The 25,840-nt window shown below is 46.5% G+C and overlaps 1 protein-coding gene and 1 long non-coding RNA gene across 3 annotated transcripts in view; one reads left to right on the forward strand and one right to left on the reverse strand.

Annotated features, from left to right (window-relative positions):
• Positions 1-25,840, forward strand: part of LOC135387017 (uncharacterized) — a 162,030-nt gene that overhangs the window by 25,703 nt on the left and 110,487 nt on the right. The gene's annotated exons all lie outside the window — the stretch shown is intronic.
• Positions 6,108-6,969, reverse strand: LOC135387015 (uncharacterized). The gene is made up of 3 exons (XR_010420785.1): positions 6,847-6,969; positions 6,645-6,789; positions 6,108-6,584 (listed from the first exon to the last, which is right to left on the reverse strand). It is a non-coding gene; the product is annotated as an uncharacterized LOC135387015 (long non-coding RNA).

Consider the following 25,840-nt stretch of genomic DNA (forward strand, 5'->3'; position numbering starts at 1 on the left):
TTAGCGGCGGACAGACTGGCGAAAAAGAAGTCCAACTTTAGCCTGGACAATCTGTATTGGGAACGCAGTTCCGATGTAGAGGACGACGACGACGAGGATGTGTAAATAAAAGCGATGCATTTCTCCTCGAGTCTCAGTCTCTTCTTTCTCTTCCTGCAACGTGTACGCACGTAACATGTCTTCCCCCGAACCTTTTCGTTTCCGTCATCCCTTTCGCTGCATCTTAAGCGGTCCCTCCATGTGCGGCAAATCTACTTTCGTTGCTAACGTGTTGAGGAACCTGAACGACGTGGTGGACAAGCCTCCATCACAAATATTCTACGTGCAGAAATATGCTTCGCCGAGCATGCAGGACGAATTCGGGGACTCCGTAAAATTTACCAAGGAGCTACCGCGAGAGTGGGACACGTCGCGCGCTACGCTGATCGTCGTCGACGATCACATGACCGACGCCGGTTCCTTGAAGGAGGTGACCGATCTTTTCATTCGGGGTTCTCACCACGCCAACGCGTCGATCTTCTTACTCGTTCAAAACATCTTTTTCGACAGTAGCCATTTTAGAACAATATCCTACAACGCCAGTTACGTCGTCCTGTGGCGCACCGTGCGCAGCGTGCACCAGATGGAACATTTCGGCCAACAGCTATTTGGCAGAAAAAGATTGGAGTATTTTCTGGACGCATATAAACAAGCGATGTCGTCGCCCCACGCATATTTACTCGTGGATCTTCACAACTATACGCACGAGGATCACAGGTTGCGTAGCAATATCTTTCCGGGAGAACGTCAATATATCTACGCTCCGAAATGAATCTCCGCCCTCACCTCACTTTACTCAAAGTACTCTCCACTCTACCCCCTCCACGCCGCCGCGACGTCTTGAGACGTTCGTCCTCGTCCGACATGAAACACCTCTCCGAAATTTGCCTCAATGTATTGAACGGAAAGGTGGCTCTAGCTCCAGATACGTTCGCGCGTTTGAAGAAGCACAAACGCTTTTTACGACGGCTCGCCTACAAAAAGATTCACAAGAATCCGCAACGTTTGAAGCGCTATCTGTCTCAGCAGCGAGGACAGGGCGTTCTTTCGTCGGTGGTTCCTCTCCTGCTTTCCGCCGTGTTGAACCTTTTCGCCAATGGCCAAGAGAATTGAAGTGACCACCTCCTCCATCGGAAACATTCTTTCCTCGAAGGAGAGTGACGACGTCAAAGTGAAACTCATACTGCAAGCACTGTATCGCATACTCAAGCAGTACGGATTTGACCCCTACGACAATAAAAACAAGGCGTCCGACGCTACAAATGACTTTGACTATTCGCTCCTCTCTCCAGAGGTGGATGAAGAGGAAGCGGAAAGGGTCGTCTCGGAATTAAAGAAGGTTCTTTCCTGGGATCGCGAGGGTTGTGTCTCCGTGTCGGGCAAGCCCATCAGACACTCCTCAGTTTACGAACTCGTCAATTATTTGTTGCAACGTAAGACGGGAAAGAAACCTTCCTGGTTCCCAAAAGTCTCGAAACTATTGCGTCTGATTTCTCTACCCAAATCTCGCGAGCCTCAACAGCAGCAGCAGCAGGCCTCCATTGCGTGGACGACTTATGGAGGGATATGAGAAACCAGAGGGTGGTTTGGGGGGTGTGGAACGCTATAGAAAAGCGCATCACTTGAGCAAAAAGAAGGCTCTCGCCATTCTCAGAAAGCTGGATGCCTACACGCTCCACCATCCGGTCAGAAGAAAGTTTAATAGGAGACGCATCATCGCGCTCAAGATCAACGACGTGTGGCAAATGGACCTCGCCGATTTTTCAAAATACAAGAGATTCAACGGTGGCTACCGCTACATTCTCGTGGCAATCGATTCCCTCTCCCGCTTTCTGCGCACCCTCCCGCTAAAGACGAAGCGCCCCGCCGAAATGAAAAGGGCCATGATAAGACTTTTTCGGGGAGGTAACGTACCTACACGCATCTTTTGCGACAGAGGCGGGGAATTCTACAACAAGACCGTCAAGGAGTATCTCTCACGAAAGAAGGTACAGATGTATTCTACCTTCTCTCCAGTAATCAAAGCGTCGCAGGCAGAGCGCGTCATACGCACTTTACGCGACAGAATATTCCGTTATTTTAGAGTAACGGGAAAATACCACTTCGTTTCCGCGCTTCCCAAGATCGTGCGCGACTACAACACCACCAAACACAGGACTTTGGGCATCAGCCCGTCCGAAGTCACGCCCGAAAACGAATTGGAGCTGTTCAATAAGATAAATGGGAAGCCCGTCGTACCCTCCGTGAAAAAGAAGCTCAAACTGGGGGATAAAGTGAGGGTCCTACTTCACAGAAAAGGTTTTCATAAGAGCTCGGAAGGGAGTTGGTCGCCTCAGATTTTCACCGTCTCCCGCCTGAGAGACACCTCTCCTCCCGTCGTACACTTGGAAGATTACCGGGGTAAGGAAGTGGACGGATCTTTCTACCCGGAGGAGGTACTCGTCGTAACCCGAGACGCCAATCAGCCTTGGCCAGTAACGAAAGTGCTGAGAAAGAAGCAACTGAACGGTCAGAGCTTCTCCTTGGTTCGCTGGTTCGGTTACGACAAAGAACACGACAGTTGGGTTCCGAGCAGCGACGTGGTCAAGATTGGGAAATGATGTCGGACATCTACGTCCACCTGCTCTCGAACGCCAGCATGGATAAGTTTCCCTCGAATAAACTCAACGCCTTCACGGTAGCTTTCGATAGTCCGCTTCAGCTCTCGAATCGGTATAAAGTCGGTCTGATGGATCTCAGCATAAGTAACGATTTTTTAAATATCGGCTACGAAAGGCAAGATGCGAAAATCGAGGTTTCTTTCGAGGATACGGTGGAAGCCGGCAGAACTTTTCGTGTCACCTCGGATCTCGAGAGGGATTTGGGAAAAGCCCTTTCGGAATTCGACGTTTCTTTCGCGTACAATAAATCGCGATACGACTTCGTCTTACCCGTGGACGTGAAAGCCGTGGAATTGGACCCTCGGCTCGCGCAAGCCTCGCTAGCGTCCCGCGAAGCAGGTCGTGCGGTGAAACCCCCCAAATTGAGCGAACGCGAAGCCACCTCCATCTTATTGGAGCACGCCGCAGCCGCCGTCGCTTTCGGCGACGTCACTCTGAATTCGGAAACCACGTCCCTACGGAACACACTCAACAAGTATTTCCAGACGCACAAGCTGGACGCCTCGCTAGAATTCGCGGATAACGTGTACTCTCTGAAAACACCGAAAGGGTTGCACGTACCGGAACCCTTTGTCAAGCTGCTACATCTCACAGCCGTCGAGGGACACGAAGAAACGCTACGCGTCTCTCTCCCCATAGCGCGTCAATTTTCTTTCACGATCAAGACGAAAATTCCTCGATCTTTGCAAGTACATCTGCCTCCCGGCTATTATGCGACGCCGCAAGCACTTCTAAATGCGATTAATCAGCGCGTAGGCGAACGCGCGCGCTTCAGCTTCGACGGAACCGAACAGAAATGTAAAATTCGGCTTTCCGAGGGCACCTCCACCCTAAGACTTTCCGAGTACCTGGCCGTGCTTTTGGGCTTCGAATCGCGTACCGTGTTCACGGGGGATGAGGATGCTACGAGCTCCGTCGAGGTACTCCTGGAACCCCCGTTTCACAACATAATCGTGTACACGGATATCGTGGAACCCACGTACGTGGGGAGCGGGAAAAAACCGATATTAAAAATACTACCCTTTTATTACGAGAAAGACAAGCACGTCGTCACCTACACGTTAGATAACATCCAGTATTTTAACCTGTCTCAATTCGAAATTCCTTCAGTGACGATCGTTCTCGCGGACGAAACGGGAAGACGTTTGCCGTTGCGGTCCAAAGGCAGAACCAATCTAACGTTGCATTTCAAATATGTACCGTAATTCCCCCAAAATAATTCCCGTGTACACGGGACCCCTTTTCCAACGAGGGGGCGGTGTGTTGAGCAACATATCCAAGTTTATCGTTCCCATCTGGCAGCAAATAAAACCGATCGCCAAGAGAACGTTGAAGCGCTTGGCGCGGAATTTGGCCGATGGCGAAGGAATATCGCGCGCAGTAAAAAAGACGGCCATAGCAACGGGGAGAGACGTGCTGGATTCCATGGAGGGCTCTGGAAACAACAATGGGAAGAAACGCCGCAAACGACAACAAAAGGCGCCGACACACGACGCACCTGCAGATATCTTTGGTACGCCGTGAAGGTCACACATCCGCTGCGCGCGCTCCGTCATGACGTCAACGAAAGGAAAAATACAGACGCCGATCTGTCTAACGAGTGATGTGATGATATTCGAACCCCCTTCCATTCAATACGGCGTGGAAGATACTTCGTACCAACTTTTTTATCCGGTCAACGGAGTAAATAATTCCGTGATCGAGTTTTGTATTCAAAATTTGCAAAGGGCACACTTGGATCTCTACGGCAGTTTCGTGTCTTTGACCGTGCACATTGTTCGCGACGACGGGGAAGAAATGGACGAGAAAGATGTCGTTTTCCCAATAAACCACCTGTTGAGCGGCATGTTTAAGACGGTCACCGTTTATGCGAACAACAAGCTCGTCAGTTCCAACGAGTTGTACGCCTACAGGAGTATTTTGGACGTCGTGCTTCATTCCACGCCCGCGGCTCAAGAAACAGTGCACGCGGCTGGACTCTATGTCGAGGACGACGAACATTTAAAGGACGATTACGACAACCGATTACAACAGCCGCGCCTGATGGTACCTGCCGTCGAAATTCGCGTCGTTTTCCTATTAAACAACGACGAATTTAAACTCGTATCGGTCCCCAGAGACAAGAAAACGTACAATTACGAGGTGGACATTAAAGAAATGACGTTACACTTGAAAAAGGTGACGCTGGCACCTTCCCTATTTTTGGAATACGAGCGGCGGCTTCAGACCACGCCGGCTATCTACGTGTTACGCGGATTGGAAACCAAGGTGCGGAGCTTGAGTGCCGGGAGCTTGGACGCTCACTTTGAAAACGTTTACCCCGAAAGGGTACCTTCCAAATTATGCGTCGCCCTGCTCGCCACGTCCGACTTTCTCGGCGACATCCAATCGAACCCCTACAAATTCCGCCATTACGACCTGTCTCATTCGATGCTCTCCGTGGACGGCCAGCAAGTGCGAGCCGAGTACGACTTTCAGAACGATCTCGTCAAAATTCCCTACTTTAACTTCTTGCAAGAACTGGGAGAGAAACATTTCAAGTATAGCTACGAGCGATTTAAAACGAACGGGTTCCTCCTCTACTTCAACCTGGACGTGGACAAGTGTTCTTCTCCTTCGCATTTGAACGAGTGGCGAAAAGGAAACGTTCGCCTGCAATTACGCGTCGCTAAAGCCCTTCCACACGCGGTCACCGTCCTCTTGATTTCCGAGTGTCCCAAGCTCATGTACGTCGACAAGGACCGTACGGTCACCTTCCCATAAGAAAAGATGTACGAGAGCGACATCTTGGAACTCGTGTCCCTGAACCCCCTCGCTTCCTCCATGCTGAGAGGCATTTGCGCTTCCAACGAAGCCTTCGTTTTACGCAAACCCGGTTATTTAATCATCAATACGGAAGAGCGAAGAAGACGCGGGCAGCACTGGGTGCTCTACCTGAAAAACTACGACGGGTCTTCCGTGTTTTTCGACAGCTACGGACTTCCCCCCATCGAAGCAAACCTTCGAAGGACTTTACCTGTAGTGGACGAGTATAACGACAAGTGTATTCAATCACCCTTTTCGCCTTACTGCGGGCTTTTTTGTATCTACGTAGCCACGCGCATGTCAAAACGCTACAGCTTGAAAAGTTGTGTATCCATGTTTTCCTGTAACCTCGAAGAGAATGACGAAACAATAAAACGTCTCCTCGTGAGCGAACTCGTTTCGTAAAAAATAGACTATTTATTTTTCACGACATACACAAGACCCTTGCGAGACGATCTTCCAACGTGCTGACCCGACGCTCACCGCCGTCGTCGCCGGTCTGCACCGTGACGTCGAGGGATGTGTGGAGAAGCCAGTAGCGACGGACGATAGGTCGGTTGAAACCCGCGTTGATGAGACACGGGTCGACTGTCTCTCCTCGTCTATACTTCTCCAGCAGCTCGAGCTTGTAATCTACGAAACGCTTCATTTTCTTCGCAATCTTCCCACTGACGGTGAACAGACGTAAGGGTATCGTCTTGAGAATCGAGCGAAAGTCTCCCTCGCAGCTATCGCCGTGAATATAATCGCGTAATCGCAGCAAGTCCCGATACATTCGTGTTTGCACAAAGGTGGCAAACCTCTGCTCGGGCGTCATCATGACTGAGACGGAATGAGAGTAGACAACCTTTTTTTATTTCTCGTTACACACGAATTAGGCTCCAGCTTTGGTTTCGTAGCCGGGAAGGCAGCCCAAATACGGACGAAGGCTCGAGTCTAACCAATGGCTGGGGTTTCTCGACCAGAGTCCACCGCAGCGACAGGTAGTCAGTTGATCGCCGATTCGCAAAAAGAAGGTCTTTGGAGGAGGCTTGAAGGTTAGGACCAGGGGTAGATCTCCCGTCAGTAGCCATTCGTAATCTGCAACGAAAGGAGTGTGAGAAACGCGTGTTTTTATATCTCAAACACACACGCACGTACAATCTTCTTCAGTCACAGAGTGACACTGATGGTCCATCTTCTCCATCTTCCTTCAATAGTCGAAGTCCTTCGCAACGTACGTCGAACGGTACCGTCCGACAGCCGAGAAACGGGCGAATCAATCGGTCCGTCCAATGCTTTTGCTCTGAAAAAAATGTGAACGATTATAGAACGTATTAAAAAAAATAACGAGGAAGCGTACCTTTGGACCACAATCCACCGCAATTGGTGCAGAAGAAGCGGGCCCTGCCAATCTCCCGAAATATGTGAGGCGGGAAAAAACCGACTTCACGCGCAGCAAAAGTGTTGTACACTGGAAACGAAACTCTTCAAACATTTCGACGATGATGATGATGACGTCATGGGTATTACTTACGAGGATCTACCAAGCTGATCATGATGGAATGACGATCGAACGTTCGCTTCGACATTATAGTAAAGCTTTGCCTCTCACTCTCTATGACGTCATTGAACGTGTTTAAACATGTTAAGACGTGTTTGAACATGTTTGGACATGGCGGCGAAGTCGTCCCTGGACACACTCGTTCCTCTCTTTTCCTCTCTATGACGTCATTGAACGTGTCTGAACATGTTTGGACGTGTTTGGACGTGTTTAGACACAGGCGTCGAAGTCGCCCCTGGACACACTCGTTCCTCTCTCTCTCTATGACGTCATTGAACGTGTCTGAACATGTTTGAACGTGTTTGACATGTTGTGACGTCACTGAACATGTCTGAACATGTTTGGACGTGTTTGAACATGTTGTGACGTGTGTAGACACGAACCCCGCAATACGAAAAACGTCACGCAGTACGAATTAGATTGGTGGTTAGTGTGTCGCGCCCAGTGTAGAAGGATCCTGGGTTCGAATCCCACTCTGGGACGACTTGTACATGGCGACAAGAAGACCCAGAGTGTTAGCTAGAAATTAGTGTAATGTTTTATTCAACGCCGATGACATCATTGTCATATGCGACATCGCAAAAAGGCGCGAAAGACGGAAGGCGGGGTGGTCAAAGTACAGACGACACCGTCGCAATGCGAGGAGGAGGAGAGCGGTGTAGCGACTATAAAAGGTGCGCTGGTTCTACGACGATTGATCGAAAGCCCACGAGGGGCATCCATCCACGACGTGAGTCGTTTCGTGAACCAAAATGTAAGTTGACCGTCTCTGCTGTGAGAGTGTATTCTATGCATGACATTGTTTTTTCAGGAACCAATAGCCGCTGTCACCGCATGACACTGAATACAGGAACTCATCCCATCCTCTCTCATCATCATCAATCTCAAGCGTTCCTCAACTGAAGGGAAAAGTGAGCATTGTTTCGTGAGAGGAAATCTCGTACTGATTTTGTTTGACCGCAGTGCCGCGCTGTCTCGTATGTCAGTACGACCCCATCGATGCCATGCTCGTGGCCGTAGAAAGAGAGCACGAAGCTAGAATAGAGAATCTCGGTAATAGCCCAGTCGTCCTTTCAGATGACGACGACGACAGAGTCAGTAGTCCGCCTTTCGTAATACCTGAAACGGACGACGACGAACCCCTAGATGGACATGACAATGCAGACGAATTGCTCATGTGGGAAGGGGATCAGTCGTATGCAGATTTCATTCCTCTGTCTGGTAGGGTTAGAGATGAATCACCAGATGCAAGCCCAGAATTTCGAAACGAAGCTGAGCCTGTCCAGGGTCGTAGAATCGTTGAATTGGGAGAACACGTCGTAGAGAATCATCCCTCCGTCACGGAGAGACGATTCCTTCCTTTCTTTGTCACAGATGAGGCATTTGACGGAACGGCTACTAGGTACACGCTTCTCTGTTCCCCGCACGACGACAACGTCGACGATTTGCGACTCTATCTACCGAGCATAGCTCCAGTAATCACGCGCGTCCTCGAAGCTTATCCCATGCCTTTCAAATTTTGTCTGTGCTCGAAGGCGCTCATGGTTAAGGACGGAGCCGACGGGTTGACTTCTCATCTCCTTCACGTGAACCTTCACATGAGAGTCGTTCATAACCGCCAAGAAATCGAAGGCGCGATAAATGCTGCCATCGCAGAGTCCTCGCAACGCGTTGAAAACTATGCGAGAGAAGGGTCTGGTTTCACCTCGAACGACGTCCAATGTGTCGACTTAAAACTAACGCGCTTAAAACCGAAGCGGATTGGATGCACGATCGAGCTTCCCGAAATGTTGAAGAAAAAAACAAAGACTCTCACAAACGTCAAACTTCCACCGAATCACGAAAACGAGTGTTTCAAGTATAGCGTGCTGGCACTCTTGCATCCGTTGAGAAACAAACCAAACGATTATGTCAGATACCACAAATACATGAATCCTTCGAATCCGGAGACGCGCGTAACGTACTGGCCACCCTGCTTCCCAGTCACTTACGAAGACATTGCCCTGTGGGAGAGAAAAAACAAAATATCCGTCTACATCTACGTGTTCGACGAGCAGACGAGTTCGATATCTACCGGGCGGATTCCCTGCACGCTCTATCAGGATAAAGTCCACCTGCTCGAGGTTAGGGATCATTTCTATGGAATCAGAAAATTTAGCACTTTCATGGGACGAGGAGACTATTTTTATTGGAGAAATGCACGAGCGGTTATAGGACGAGAGGGGCGTTGGAGCAGCACGAACGTTTGTGTCGAGACGTAAACGAAGTAATTCTCGAAATGCCAAAAGCGGGGGAGAGCGTCTCCTTCACCAAGATACAGTACATGCATCCCTACCCCTATTTTGCGGTGTTGGACACGGAAAGCATACTGGAAAAGGACGCGCTCGTGAAGGACGCCTCGAGTGTGCACAGGATGAGCTCGTATAGCATTGTGCTAGTGAGAAGTTGTGGTGGGAAAATAATGAACGTAGATGGCTATTTGGGACCCAACGCGGCAGAGAAATGCTTGCTCTCGCTCAAGCGATTTAGTGATCAAATCGATAGGCTGAACCGTCTTCCCTCACCGTTGGTCATGAGTATGGAAGACCACTTTCGGCACGCGAGCGCTACGCACTGCGAATTTTGTGGAATCGAATTTAACCGACATACGCGGAAGGTGTCGCATCACGACCACACCCGTTTCGTAGATCCCGGTTCCTCGAATTTTGTCGCGACGCTGTGTGATACGTGTAACCTTACGTGTCGTAACACCAAAGAACTCGTCGTGTGCGTGCACAACCTGCAGTACGAATTTGAGCTCCCTTCTCCGCCACATGCACGTTCTAAATCTGGGCGAACCGTGGATCTTAGCTTCGAGCTCGGAAAAGATAAGAGGGTTCAATATTGGAGATCTCTATTTCCGCGATACCACGCAGTTTTTCAACCTCTCCGTGTCTAACCTGGTAGAAACCGCTCCTCTCCAGCGGTGGCGAGAAGCTGCGTTTCATTGCACCCGTCAAATGTTTGGTTGACCGTTTCCGACGCTCCTCAAGAAGGAATTTACCCGTACACCTTCGTCGACAGTTTCGAAGCGTACAATTTGCCCGCACTACCGCCAAAGGAAGCTTTCAAAAGCTGACCTGAACGACTGAAGAGATCACGGACGAGGACTATCAGTACGCCCTCGAGATTTTCGAATTGTTCGAATGCAAGACCTAGGAGATTACACGCGTCTCTACGTCACGCTGGACGCTGTCAGCTGTGCGACATCGTGCTGTATTTCAGAAGATTGCGCTAGAGACGGATGGATAGATATCTTACGAGCCATGTCCCTCGCCAGTTACGCGTGGAGTAGCGCTCTGAAGCTCACCAATGTCAAACTCGAGCTCATGAGCGATCGCGAGATGTACGAAACGATCGAGAAGGGGATCAGGGGAGGCATTTGTAACAGCTTCCACAGATACTGTCGGGCTAATCACGAGGGGTGTGACGATTACGATCCCCAGCAAGAAAAGACTTTTATCCAGTACCTCGACGTGAACAGTTTGTACCCGTACGCGATGACTTTCCATCTCCCAACAGGAGTTTTGAGTGGGTGGATCCTTCGAGGTGGAGCGAGATCGATTTTCTCAACATTCCTCACGATTCGGAAGTGGGTTACGTGTACGTAGTAGACTTGTCATATCCAGAAGAACTGCACGCGCTCACCAGGGATTTTCCCCTGGCACCCGAACACAGGTGCGTGGACGAGAACGAACTGTCCCCCTACCAACGCCACCTGAAAGATGCGTTGTCGCTGAACGCCCCTCCTACCAAGAAACTCTTGCTGACGTGCCACGACAAAGAACGCTTATGTCGTTCATTATGCATTGCTCGCTCTGTACGTGAGGTTGGGCATGAAAATAAAACGTGTTCACAGCATCCTCTCGTTCCGCCAAGACAACTTTTTGCGAACCTTCGTGCAGAGAACGTCGCGTTGAGGAATGCCGCGACCACGAAATTCGAGCGACTTCTGTACAAAACCATGTCGAATAGCTACGTTCGGTAAGACGATACAAAATGTAAGACGGCATGAAAAGGTACGCTATAGCCTACGACAAAGAAAGCGCGCTCGAAAAGCTAGCTCCGTCGACAGTCAGCATTTTCACATTCTGAGTGACAAGTGCATCTTGTACGAGATGAAGCAACGCCGCATCAAATGCACGCACCCCCTTTACGTGGGCTTCGCCATTCTTGAAATATCCAAAGTCCGAATGTACAGCTTCATCTACGAATCGCTCTTTTCTCGCTTGACATGTCCAGTGCAATTGATCTATAGCGACACGGACAGCATAATTTTTTCTCTCACGTGTGAAAGCCTGGAAGAGCAGCTGATGAAGATTGAGAGTGAGTTAGATCTGTCTTCCTATCCGCCAGACCACCCGCTTTTCAACGACGAGCACGCGAACCAGATGGGGATCTTCAAAGACGAGACGGGAGGTGGAGTTATTCAGGAAGTCGTAGCCATCCGAGCGAAAATATACAGCATTCTCTTGGCTGGGTCACACAAACAGATCGCGAGAGCGAAAGGAGTTAAGAAGGACGTGGTGAGGAAACATGTATTGCACGAAGTGTACCGAGATCTCTGTTCAATGAAAAGGCGGTCTCTCAGAAGCAGTGCACCATCCAGAGTATAAAGCAAACGATGTACACCATTTCGAGACTCAAGAAGAGCTTGGTCCCCTACGACGACAAGCGCTATCTCGTGGATGCCGTACACTCCTTCCCTTATGGGAGCTGCGAATACGGTAAGCTTTGTTATGTTTTGACGCGTATAGGATTACGATAGTGCTCTCTCTTTGTGCAGCAACGGAAAACCCGGAAGAGAGCCCGAGAGCGTCCGTCGTCAGGCATCGAGTAACCGCGGAACAAAGAGCTGCACGCGCATGTAATCGAGAATAAAAGTTCTAGTCGAGACATGCTTCTCTCTCTCTCTCTCTCGCAGACAGGAGAAGTACGGGTCATCGTGGCAGTGTGGTAGCGGAATGGGTGTACGAAAAGAATGACCATTCTCCGTGCTGGTGCAGTGACCCGCGCAATGACCGACGCTGCGATGAAGATACCCCATATCCTTTCTCTTGAGGCAAGGTCAGGGAGGCTGCAGGCATCTATCGACCAAGTCCTTTATATGTATTCAATAAAGATGTTTCAGTGAAAGAACACACACAGAGTCTCGTCAAAGTTATTCGGACTGTTTAATGCGTTGCATGTCAATAACCAAGCGGTATTTCAATAAATCAGTGACAAAGTTGGCGATGTAGACTGCCTTGCAAATGTCGCTGCTTCCGCAGGGGCGTGCTTAATATGAGCGATGGCACGAGCGAGAAGGTCCACGATGTCTGCAGCGATGTAGTTGAATTCTGCGTTGGCCAAGCTCACAAATTCGCTCATCAGTCCCAGGGGTCCGTCAGGAACCGTTATGCAGACGTTCTTGTAACGGGCGTAAATTCGACGCACCATCTCCTGCAGCGGCCCCGGCGAGATCTCTCCTATATTGCCAAAGCCTACCATGTCTATCACGTAGCGAAAAGCAGTGATGACGAGCTCGTTGCGGGGACTTTCGCCGTTGAAACATTCCTTCTCCACTTCTTCCCAAGAAGCGTGGGTGCGGGAACAATTTTGTAAAGAGTGGTAGCTGAACATCTTCACGTAGTGATGACGCGAGCGCGGTGCGCGCCTGCCTTTATAGAGATAAACGCGCGCGCGCAAAGAACGGAGAATGAAAGCGAAACTGAAAAGCCACCCGTCGCCGCTAGGAGCGCGCGCGCAGCAGAGAGCCGAAACCGAAAACACCCACGGCCGGCGCAGAGGGCGCTAGCAGCGCGCGCGCGCATGCGCGGACGGGTGGAGCAGAGGGCGCGCGCGCATCCATAGCGGCCGCTGCGCGTCGCCTCTCTCAGTTTCTCTCGGACCGTCGCGGAAGACGACGCTCGGCGCTAGCTCACTTTCTGGCTGGATCTCGTAGAGAGCAGACGTGTGTTCTCCGCGGTCGCTCAGTTTCTGCCTGGAAGTTGCCGCGGGGGAAAAGGTGAGTGATTTGACGCGCTCTTTTCTCGTATGTTTGCCGTGTTTAGCGGTGACCGCGCTCGTGCTAAGCCTTTTCTCGCATGTTTAGACTTGTTTTGCGGTGTCCAAGCCTGTTGACGCATGTTTAGCGATGTGTGGTTCCCGCCTTGTGTTAGCTGCGTAGTGTTGAGGTTATGCCCAAGCGCGCTCCTTTTCTCGTATGTTTGCCGTGTTTAGCGGTGACCGCGCTCGTGTTAAGCCTTTTCTCGCATGTTTAGCGATGTGTGGTTCCCGCCTTGTGTTAGCTGCGTAGTGTTGTGGTTAGGCCTAAGCGATCGTCCCCCCCGTAAGCCTTTTTCCCCCGATGTGTACTGTTTTCTGTTAGCAGTAGCGGTTAGACCTTTTCTCTCGCATGCCTAGACTAACTCGATGTTTAGCAGTGCTGTCATTTTTACCTGCCGCTAGTATCTTGTTCTCTGTCCTCTCTCCTCTAGAGCTATGATGGTGGCGCCATCTGGTGTGATGCCTTGCAACTAAGTGGCCACCTGTCGTCGATCTCTGCAACTACCCGACGTCAACAAGCACTGGTCACCCCGGAGCCGTTCATTCGCCGCGGCATCGTTGATTTTCGAATAAATTGTTTCTGTCCACTCTATTTCTATCTTTTCATTTTATTTTCTACCTATTTTTTTATTTTTTTATCAGCTCAACTAGCCGGCAAGTCACATCTTCGTCTGGACGTGTCTTAGATGGTCCCCAATTAGTGTAATGACTCCCTGGTGGGTCCTGATTAATGTGGGGGGTCCCAATTAGCTCTAATTGCTCATTAATGGCGTCCAGACGAAGATGTGACTTGCCGGCTAGTTGAGCTGATACACTACTACTGACGGAAGCCGTATGGTGTTGCGGGATGTGCTGCATAAAATGATAATCACTGCAAGCTCTAATAAAGCATATGTTTCTTCTGCCGATTTCGTCAGGTATTTATTTTTTCACACGTGTAACGACGTGGTGTGCGAGCACGCGCGTGCAACTCATGAAGGAATTCATGGAGTGAAGTGACATTGATGCAGGTCGTAGCTGTTTTGGACAGGAAATCGGGGGTAGCGAAAAATGTCCAGGATGAGCAACATATGAAACATACCGCAAAACTGCTCTTGTCGACCATTTGTCACGACGGTAATCACGTAAACATCATGTAAACGTCTCTTGCGTTCCCTCGGCCTCAGCCTACGAAGAACGCTAACGTTATGTTAGATAAGAGCCGCGAAAAGTGGTTCAGCAAGGTAAAACTGTGCGGGGACACCGTCACATGAGGGAGGTGTTTAATTAAATCACAGTGAGAAGATAGCAAAGGACTGTTACTGGTCATGTAGACAGCAGACCTCGTTCACCAACACATCAATGGATTGTATAAATAGTCTTCCCTGTCAATGGACAACTGACATTTTCCTCCCGTTATACTGAGCAATGTTGACCCAGAGCTTGATTTTTGGATGCCACAAAACACTTCTCGTCAAGATGGTGCACTGTGACTCATAGACTGTGACTCAATGGGGCATTTACAGCTCATTGTCATTACCACCTGAGGCAAGTTGACTCTCTCAGATACTGTCACTGTAGTGCTGTAGAAGACCCAGAGTAGATTCTTGTGTCATTGCCCATACTACCAAGCTTTTTCAAACCTGCCATTTTCAGATAAAAATTGCTTGGCTTATGGCTTAATCGAGCCCACGAATGCCTGCTCTCAAAGCTCTTTGGACTCCATGGGACATATTTCCTTCCTCACACCACAAGCAGCTATGGCGTAGAGTATCGCCCAAGGCAATGAAACTCCCTGTCCCATCTAGAAATAAAGTTGATGAACAACATCTGCAACTCTGCAAGGTGGTTTAAACCACTCTTTATAACTGCATGTTATATAAACAAAATACAGAAACCCGGTTTCCGTATTTTGTTTATGTGATCTGGTAGCGACTTGACTCCCCTCTTTGTACACACTTCAACTACATGTTATGTGTAACCTAGGAATGCTGGTATCTGGGTGAGTGGCTAGTTTGCCACAGTACCAACAAATAGGAACACAAATGGCTGATAAATCTGCTACAGAATCTGGGCCAAGACGTGAGCTCTTGGAATCATCACAGTTTTTAGTACCATGCAGAGGAAGATAGAGTGGAGTACCCTCACATTTTTGTACTACTTTTCTGAATTACTTGTAGTTACGCTGCAGCTACATAGGTAGCAGTTGCAAATGCTACTCACAATTGCCCAAAACTTCATGCTAGCACTCAATTCTTTTTACAAACTTTGGTTTGTGACGTGATGAATGTTTCGGTGACCTCATAGCCCGGTTTCACAAACTCTGGTTAACTGAACCAATATCAAGGGTCGCCAATTCTTGAACTTAACAGACACTTCTTTTTTTTTTTTTTTTTCATCGTTGATGTGGTGAAAATTTCACCCAATAACTCCTTTAGTGAAGCAGATAGTTTAATGACCAGTGTTAGTTCAGATGCTGAAAAGGTTGGTGAAACTGGGTCATTATGTCGCCTTTGTGTTCTGGTGCTGTGCAATGGTTTTTCGAGGGATTTCAAACTACAAAAAAGGTTAATAATAAAAAAATTCTTGGCATACTACCTACACACATGTCCCGGACAGCACGTAAGAAACTCAACAGAATATAAATGTCATCATGACATTGGTAGACAGACTGATACCGTAAACAAATCGGAAGGGGAGGGGCTGGTTCCACGAATGGGCACATGTTCGCTGCCCTCCTCTTGAAAGAAAAGTAGGACCGAAAGTCGCGTGCTCTTTCAGAGACACTGTAATCCCCCTCAAGGACCATGCCTTTTAGACGCGAACTCGTCCCCCCCTAGCTTGAGCGTAGCTCAACGGTACCAAATTGGTGGCTCTGTTGAACAGTGCGAAATCATTTGTTTCTATGATGAAACAGTATGATGTCATTTGTGCCGTTTTAAGGCACTTTGTACAAGGGTTTTGTATGACAGCAGCGTACTGTCTGCGAAAGGTAGTTTTCGTGTCCACTTCAAGAAGACAATTTTTTTAAGAGGCTAGAGGATGCGTAGCGACTGTGTGATTTCCAACTAAATTCAGAAGAGAGTGGCACACCTAAATACCTGAAACCCTCAACTCAATTAATTGTAGGATCACAATTACATGGGGATACATTGAGGTTTGTCTTGTTCACAAAAGGTATCACTGCACACTCTGCAAAGTTCATCGGTAGTTGCCCATGGCCTACATCAATCATAAACACTGCAAACCACTCATTGAGCATAGTCAGTCCGCGGTACGCAAAGTGAAAAGCGTCCATGCCCATTGTGAACATGGCCATGCAACAGTGCTTGCGGCTTCGCATTCTCACTAGTTTCTTTCATAACTTTGTTATGAGATGACTAAAGCTTTGCCAATTCAACACGAACATAATTATACGATGGAACCAACTTGTTTGCATAGCATATGTACTCGTATGCACTTTCTTTAATCGCTTCAGGAGTATTTCTCCCGTAACATATCTCAGCAGATGCAGCATGTCATGTAGGTCACACAATTTTGGCACAGTATTTGCTTGATATATCCAACAAGCAGAGATATCAAATCTTTGTGCCAAATGGTGTGCCACGTGTCTGTGTAAAGACGAGTCGCTAGATGGAATAGTACAACATCTTGATGTTGAATGTAAGAAGTTAATGTTTGACAACATATATGTCATGGGTTAAATAGAGCAGTATACTCATACACATCAGAAGAATGCCAACACTTCAGTGCTTTACATTTACCTGTTATTCCAATGTTTACTCTCCCTTGTAATGGAATTATGTATTTCAGAATCATTTTGTATTATTGTATTTTAATTTGGCAATCCTTTCCCATGTCTTGTGATAGACAGGTTAGCAACGTAAGCAGTGTTTATCTGCCTCTCACAACCTGCCTCTCCAAAACAAAAAAAAAATACTCAAAAGCCGGGAGACGACATAACTAGACAAAAAAGTAGAGAACTCCGACTTCACGTAACAAGGTAACAAGGTTTACTCAGACGTTTCATCCGTCATGCGACGGACATCATCAGTGCCAAACTGAATGAGAGATTACACAACCGGTCGCTGTTTAAGGAGATGGGAGTATTGTTCGGGGAGGGGCCACGGTTTTTGTTACAAACCGAGGGGTCACTGCGTATGTGCCAAGATTCTAGAAGCTTCCTGTGTCCCCATCTTTGTTCTCTCTTGTTATGCTAAGTTGGAGCATTTTTACGTCTGAGGGTGTTTCTGTGACAAGAGGGCAAGGGTGCCGGCAACATGGCACATGTCACAAAAATGCAGAATCAGAGAGACACACACACACAAAAAATGTATAGCATAACACAGTCCCAATCATTTTGTCGTGTCCTTTTTGATGTGCCGTCTGTTCTATATTTGTTTTTTGTTTTTTTTTTGTGTGTAGTTTCTGGATTTTAAGCCCAAGAGCAGTTGCTGTAGAGGATGCTGAGAACATGTGAAGCATACCTTTTCTCATTCTCACATTATGCTGTAAGCAGTGTGAAATACACTCAAAAGGAATTTAATGAGAGACAACTTGTCACCAAGATCAGTGTGGGAACATTGCAAAGAAAAAAATAATTCTAAACCATAATGGATTCCTATCCTATTTAATGGTACAGTATCAGATGAAAGTAATTCAAATAATATTAAAGAAGTAACCGTGCAAATTATGAGTCAAACAGTGAAGCTGGCTGCAGTACACTACAACTGTGTCACATGTAACAATATCAGTGTTTCCAAAACTGACACATAAACCATATGGAGGCCGCAATAGACAAAGCAGGGGTTACACAGTTGGCAAAAGAAAAAGCAGATGAAGTGAACGCATATGCGACAAAACCAAGGAAACTATCTCGCTACAACTGCAATATATTGAAGTTGTTCTTAAAAAATAGAAGTTCAATTCAGAGCACATATATCAGCTGTCGCACACACAGCCATCCCGAAACCTATGCCCATCTTCGTTGATGCACCCACGAATCACAGGAAGACCGCCGAGACTTTACCAATCGGATTAAGTATCTGTACCTTGAACTGTGAACAGTTTGGTGTACACTCCAGAAAACGAGAACAGCTGATTGCCGATTTCATGGGCGCGGCCCATGCGAGTCGACAAGGACAGTTCAACAGAGGATCAATTTGAATGCGAATGTGGCGCTAGCGGTAGGCGCAACAATTTGCACTTCAAACGACGTAAAAGACCAAAAAGTGAGCAGCGAGGATGCTTGCTTGCTCGTTTGTCATTATTTGGGCCTGTAATTCCACATTAGGGTTCAGAAAGGCTTGCTAAATGCCGACGGCCAGCACGAGAGAAAAACGTGCTTGCAATGAAAGATGAAAGTCACTGAAAGGTTAACCAGCTGTAGGAGTCGAAGTGTATTTGTCGCTTCTATGTTGTTGCAGCCTCAGAACATCAGTTCTTTCGTGTTTGCAATGTTTTTGTCCCGTACGGTTCAAGCGAATATACATTTTTTGTGCTTCCTTCCTCTCTTTTCTTTCTTGTTTTTTTTCTTTTTTCTTTATTGTTTTTACTGTTGTCGGTTCGGTCCGGAGCCCTAGCTTGGCACACCTGCTCCTGTTTATATAGTTTCGGTATAAATCGGAATGTGGGGGCAGGGGGAACAGTCCACCGCTCCTCGAGTTTTCCCGGTGCTGGCTCTGCCCCCCCCCCCCCCGAATTTTCCCTCCGAGGACCTCTTTGTATATGCCGTACTTCTCAATATCTAACTCCATGTCCCGCAGTGCTCTCCTTCAGATTAGGTTAGGTTAGGTAGGTTAGGTTAGGTTAGGTTGGGTTGGGTTAGGTTAGGTTAGGACTCGCTCCCCCTTGCCGACTTCCGAGTTAGTGCGAGCGAGGTATCTCCATAATGGAAAACGTGAAACGGTGCACTAAAAACAAATGTCACCTATGTGGATAACGATGTGAAGCATATAGATGAAGGATTCATCTCCTAAACCGATTGCCAGCAATTCTGCTCTTTCTGTTTCTCGAAAGAAAGAAAAACAGCTTCATAAAAAAATACATCTTAGTGAATTATGGAAATTAGAATGCCAAAATACCTTGCAGATTAGGTTTCCTCCACTCGCATACGCGTAAGTGCGAAACTAATGTATACGTAGTCCTAGTTGTTTTATTTAAAAACATCTCTATTAAAAATGGCTATGACCAGTGGCGCCCCGTTATTTTGCGGTGTGTGTGTGTGTGTTTCAGCTTGGACAAATTTTTATAAAAAAGTCACGAGAGCATGTAATTTTCACAGTTGAGTTCTACGGGCGCGTATCTTTTCCAAGAAAGACTATAATGACCAATCAGGATGACTAATTAATTCATTAATTAACTCTAATAAGGACGCCTTGAACAAAAGCCAGATACCGATATGGGAGACTGTCCTAGTTAAAATCCACACCACGTTTAAAACTTTTGAAAACGTACGTGTACTAAAATATCCATCCCTGAATTTTGACATGCAAATGGGCCAAAACCGAAACCGTGGCAAGCACGTGTGGGGTGGTGGTCTTCACGGTACGGGATACTTCTGTATGTCAACTGCGCTCGCAACTATATTGTCTTGGCTCAGAAACCGTATGTTTCTGGAACGTAGAGAGGGAAAAAGGAATCACAAAACACGAATATACTTCAAGTACTCTTCTCCATAGGGAAGCGAGAGATTTATTGACTCTACGTTGCACTAGTGTCAGCGCGCTGAGCGGTTGAGCTGGAATTGGATGTAGAATTGGAAATGAATCAAAAATATTAATAAATAATACTAAAAAGAAAAATAATGAAAAAAGCGTTATCTGAGCTGATCGAGCTCGGTTCGCTCTGGAAATTGTTGCACCGACGACTGGCGCCACGTTCGAACTCACCTAGAATTGCTGAACTGTCCTTCTCGGCTCGCATGGCCGCGTCCATGAAATTAGCAATCAGCTGTTCTCGTTTTGTGGAGCCTGCACCAAACTGTTTGTAGTTCAAGCTACAGGTACTTAATACGAGTGGGAGAGCTCCGGCAGTCTTCCTGTGGATTCGTGGGTGCATCAACAAAGATGGGCATAGTCTTCGGGATGGCTGTGTGTGTGACAGCCGGTGTCTTTCTCCGTCTGCTACGTCGCGAGACAACTGAGATCACCGTCTGTGCGCGCTCAGGAAGCTTGAAATCTGCCCTGATACATATGCAGTAATATATATCTTCAATATACGCTGATACATATACTGTCAATAAATTGGGACTCATGGGATTTCGGAATTGGGATTTATGCCTTACATTTAATCTATCGCAGGTCGTTCCACATCCTACCCGAATAACTCATGCCACGCAGTCAACCTTGACTTGGTTTTAACCTCCCATCCTGAGCACATCACTTCTTTGCACCACAAGGCGATTTTCTTCGATATCTGTTCAAGTCGTCCAAATGTTCGTAAATTCAACGATAAAACCATATACGACTACGCTCGAGCTAACTTCCAAGCCATCAACGAGGGTCTTGAAGCTCTGTATGAAAATTCCTTTCATGGCACCTCGCCTCACTCCATTGAGGATAACTGGTCCTTCTTTCGTGACAACAAAAACTACCTTACCGAGTACAATGTTCAAAGATGAGAGTGAAATCTTATGATCACAATCCTTGGTTCACGAAAAGTCTTAAAATCTTGCTAACCAAGAAAAAGCGTTTATTCAGGAAGGCAAAGCGTCTTGGCGACGACGTATCATGGGCTAAATTTCACTACTGTGAACGGGAATACAGGCGCTAGATCAAGGAAGTGAAACATAAGTTCTTTACCATCGACCTCCCGTCTCTCTTGACGAATAAACCAATACAATTTTCGAAAATTTTATCTCCGCAAAAATCCCACGTTATCAGTCTAACTGACACCCGCCGACAACGACTGCGCCAACGCTTTCGCTTCCTTGTTTTCATCCGTTTTAACACCGATAACGGCTACACCCAAACTCCATTATCAGTAATCGCCTCCTCTCCTATGGTCCCCATTCATATCAGCACTAATGGCATTTGTAAAATCATTGGGCCACTTAAGCTGTCGTCAAGTGCTGTTCCGGATTCTATTAACCCGAAGGTTCTATTCTATTTCCAGCAAGATTCTATGTTGCATATTTACTCAGTCACTCCAAGATTCTGCTTTACCGCAGGACTGCAAGACGGCGAAGATTGTCCCTATTCACAAATCAGGCAGCTGGCACACCGTTAATAACTACCGCCCCATTTCACTCACTTCTATAGTATGTAAAATTATCGAACGCATACTCGAACGCAGTTAAGTACCTTGAAGAAAAATGCTTCTTCTATCCCTTGCAGCACGGGTTTCGAAAGCTCTTTTCGTGTGAAACTCAAGTAGCCAGTTTTGTTCACGACATCTTTCTCCAATGACAATAATCATCAGACTGACGCCGCTTTCTTAGACTTTCGCATGGCCTTCGATATGGTGCCGCACTCTAAGCTTCTATACAAACTCTATCTGCTTAACCTCGACCCGTATGTCGTCCGTTGGATAGCTCAATTTCTGACTAATCGTACGTTATTTGTTACCTTGCAACAACCACCTATCCCCAGATGTACCTGTGCTTGCTGGTGTTCCTCAGGGTTCAGTCCTTGGCCCTCTCCTTTTCCTTGTCTATATAAATGACCTTCCTTCAGGCATATCTTCCACGATTCGTCTCTTTGCTGACCACTGTGTAATGTACAGGCAAATCCTCTCTCCTTCTGACCAACTAACCTTACAAAGCGACCTCTAACTAATCCGGCGTTGGTACAGTGAGTGGCAAATGCCTCTGAACATTGCAAAGTGTCGCATTTTGTCGTTTTCTCGAAGACGGGACTCCTGTCTTCCTCCTTTCCCCTATATTCCAAGTGATATCACATTAACCCGAGCAGATTCTTACAAATATCTTGGAATCCACCTTACCTCCAACCCAACTTGGAACGAGCACATCAACCACATAATAACTAACGCTTCTCGCTCCCTAGGTTTTTTTTAGGCACACCCTCAGGTTGGCGGCCTCCATCTTAAGCTCCTAACCTTCACGGCTCTTGTACGAAACAAGCTGGAATATGCATCACCTATTTGGGACCCTCCCCAAAAGTATCTCTGTGACGCATAGAAGCCATCCAGAATCGTACTGCCCGTTTCATTTCCAACGACTACTAATTCGATACCTCTGGAACCGCATTAAAATCAAATCTTAATCCCGACTCACTCGAACATCGTCGCCGTCTTGCCAAGTTAGCCCTCTTCCATAGGTTCTTTTTCATCTTGCCACCGCACCAATCGCCCATCACTCGCCCGAGTGTCATTTTTCCTCGCATCGACCACACTAATAAGGTCACACGCTTTCATTGTAATACCAATGCATTATCCAGATCATTCTTTTGTTCAACTGCCATCGAATGGAACAACCTCCCATCACCTCTCACAACTATTATCGAGCATACAGTATTTTGTAACACCCTCTCCCGTTCGCTCCACCCACAAGACCACCAAGCTTGTATGTCAGTTTCTATGAAATTTTTCACCTCCCCCTTATCATATTTGTTAATTATCTGTACTTACGTGAACGAACTCCCTGTTTCAAAGCTTTAATACTTGTTTTCATATAAGTTTGTACTGTCGTTGTTTCTTTATTTTCCTGTTTACTTACTGCTAATTGTGTTGTTCTTGTTTGCTTGCTCGTTTGTTTCTATCAAGTTGCTGTAAATATATCTTATGCTCCAGTTGCCACCCCCCATGTAATGTCCTCCGGACCCTTGGGGTTCTCGAAGTAAATAAATAAATAAATATGAATGTTATACTAGTACGTGCAAGTAGCGTCTGATGTAGGTCCACGGTCTCGTCGTGATACAATGAGGAATACTGCGACACACTTGATTGAAAGCATTGCTGCAAGTTAGCTTGTTTCCCGACTGATTGTGCGCTGAACTGAACTTGCATTTTTGTAAAACAACTTCAATATAATGCAGTCGTAGAGAGATAGTTTCCTTGGTTTTGTGGCATATTGCGCTCACTTCATCTGCTTTCTCTTGGGCCCCGTTTGGGCTATCGCGGTCTCAATGGGGGTCCTGACACATGGTTTGGGAAACACTGAGGCATACTGTATATTGTTACATGTGACATGTTGTAGTGTACTGAAGCCAGCTTCACTGATGTATTGTTTCTTCGCATGGTTACTTCTTCAACGTTACTTGATACGTGGAGAATGAGGAAATGTATGCCTTGCATGTTCTGGATGATCTCTAATTGCTGACACCTGCTGTTGGGCTAAAATCCAGCAACTACACAAAAAGATTAACAAATGCAGAACAGGAGACAGAACCACGGACACAATGACATGATTGAGAGCATGATATGCTGTCAATTTGTTTCTGTGTCTCTGGTTCTACGTCTTATGAACATGTGCCCCATTGCCAGCACCCTTTCCCTCTTGCTACGAAGATAGCCTCTCAGTAATAAAAATGCAGGTTGTCAAATGCACGTAAATAGCGCTTACATTTTTTTGGGGTCTTCGCTCATCTAATGTTTATGGCAGAAAATGCTCCTCTAGTTCACATGGCATACTGAATATGAGTGTGCTCCACAGCCACAAACTACATTGTAAATTAGCACTGCAGTATGTTTATCGGCACACATGAAATTACCCTTCATAAGTGCATCATGCAAGCTGATTGATTCTGATGCTAATTGCTCACGAAATAAGGTGGGGTGGGGTGAAAGACACTGGAATCACATGTTGCGTCACTAGCATTGCCGTACTCACTCAGCACTGACATCATAAACAGTGATTTTTCACTGAAGCCTGCAACACAACGATGTAATTCACATCTTGATTGCAGAAAAAGTAAGCACATGTTTGTTATTACTTGGTATACAGTTGAAACTTGTTAATGTGATGACGGTCATTCTCGTTGATTTCGGCAATGAAACCATTTTAGGGTAAAAAACACCTGTCAAGGTGTAAGCTATGAAAAGTAGTAAATTGAATGAGGCATTTTAAATTGCCTTTTTTCCTTTATATTTTCAATGCTGACATACATCAGCTTGTGTAACTGTCAGCCTGGGCTATTCCAGCCAAAGCCAGCCGGAGATGTAGCTTGACTGTCTTAAATATCACTGAAAAAAATTGTGTGCATTTTTTAGACGATGCATATATCGAACGTAAATCATCCTTTTGTTTTCTTGAACAATGGGGCGCATTAAAATGTGCCAAAATATGAAGTTGTCCCTTACGATCTTCCTTCTGACATCTACATCATTTGTGCGCTTTCCTTGCCTGGTGTTAGAGGGGAAGCACGGGTTTGCCATCCCAAAGGGTATGTAGAATGAGAATAAATCTGATGACGTGGTGAGAACTCAAGAACGGAGCACATTTTGGGTCAAGTTTACCACAAATTTCTGGCAAATTAGCATTCTTGAAGGAGCCCCAGATTATTTATGCTTGTAACTGATTGCTTGTGATTAGCTTCACATACAAATATCAAGCTGATCTATATTCATTGTTTAACCATGTGTTTGAGAATATCAAGCACTTGCAAAAAAATTACTTTTTTTTTCAGATAGTATATTCACATATAGGTCGTCTAAAAGAAATCTTCCCTTATTTGTATAACTAGTCCTCTCCTGCAATATTGAAAATCTACAGGTTTATTTTTCTTTAAATTTTTTTAAAAAATTGTCACCATAATGTGCTGCAGCTTATTCGTCATTTGAGCCATGCTCATAATTAGCTCATGACCATGAGCTCATTGAGCCATGCTCATGATGAGCATGTTGACATCATGTCATCTAGGAAGAAAAATAAAATAAAATATGCATTTGTGGCTCTCTCCTGCGAAAATCGAAGCTCTGCTTTTCCATTTTGAGAATCTACAGGTGTATTTGTTCTTACGCAAGAAAAACGTTTCGTCAGCTCATTCATATCCCATCTGTATGATGGTATAGCACACTTTGAACAAATTTAGCATTCTCCTGTTCTGCCCAGTTCTACAGATTAGTTGTAGTCGCTGCTTCATAACAGCTTTGTCAACATTTATGATTGTTTTCACATACCTGAAGTCATCTGGAAAGTTAACAAATCTCATTGTTTCAAGGATAGACTCTCTCCTATAGCATGTTCAGAATCTGCCGGCATGTGTTTTCTGTAGATCTTATAGCATCAGCTGACCATATTGGCTCAGGTCATGTAAGAATGCGACGTAACAGCTTTTGGAAACGATTTATTATGATCTCGTGTGCCCTTCAACCACAACAGAAAAAATCCCACAGTCTTTCTTTCAGTGGAAATAGTGGTTTTTGCTGCATTAACATAAGGTGGCTCAAATTAATTGTACCTCCTTGAGACCTAGGTGGAGCATGCCTCACTGTGCTTTATGTCCAGTAATTTCTTCTCCAACCTATCTCTTTGGCAGTGAGCCACAACGTATGCAGTCTTCAAGCTTTCTTTCAGCCGGAAGAACAGCTTACAGCTCTGCAGGCCTCAGAATAGCTGCGCGCAATAGGGGGCTGCAATCTAGCCCTATAGGTGACAACGTTTTAAATGGTACTGCGAACACAGTCATAGTGCCCTTTATCTCGGCACAAAGCAATTATATCAGAGTCATGCTTGTGGAGGCAAAGCCACGCTTGCCAAAGCCAAAGAGGCAAAGTGATGCTTATGGAGGGTTTTATTATGCCCTGCTGCTTAGTGTATGACTTCTGT

This window comes from Ornithodoros turicata, chromosome 3 (genome assembly GCF_037126465.1).
Source record: "Ornithodoros turicata isolate Travis chromosome 3, ASM3712646v1, whole genome shotgun sequence".
Lineage (NCBI taxonomy): Eukaryota > Metazoa > Arthropoda > Arachnida > Ixodida > Argasidae > Ornithodoros > Ornithodoros turicata.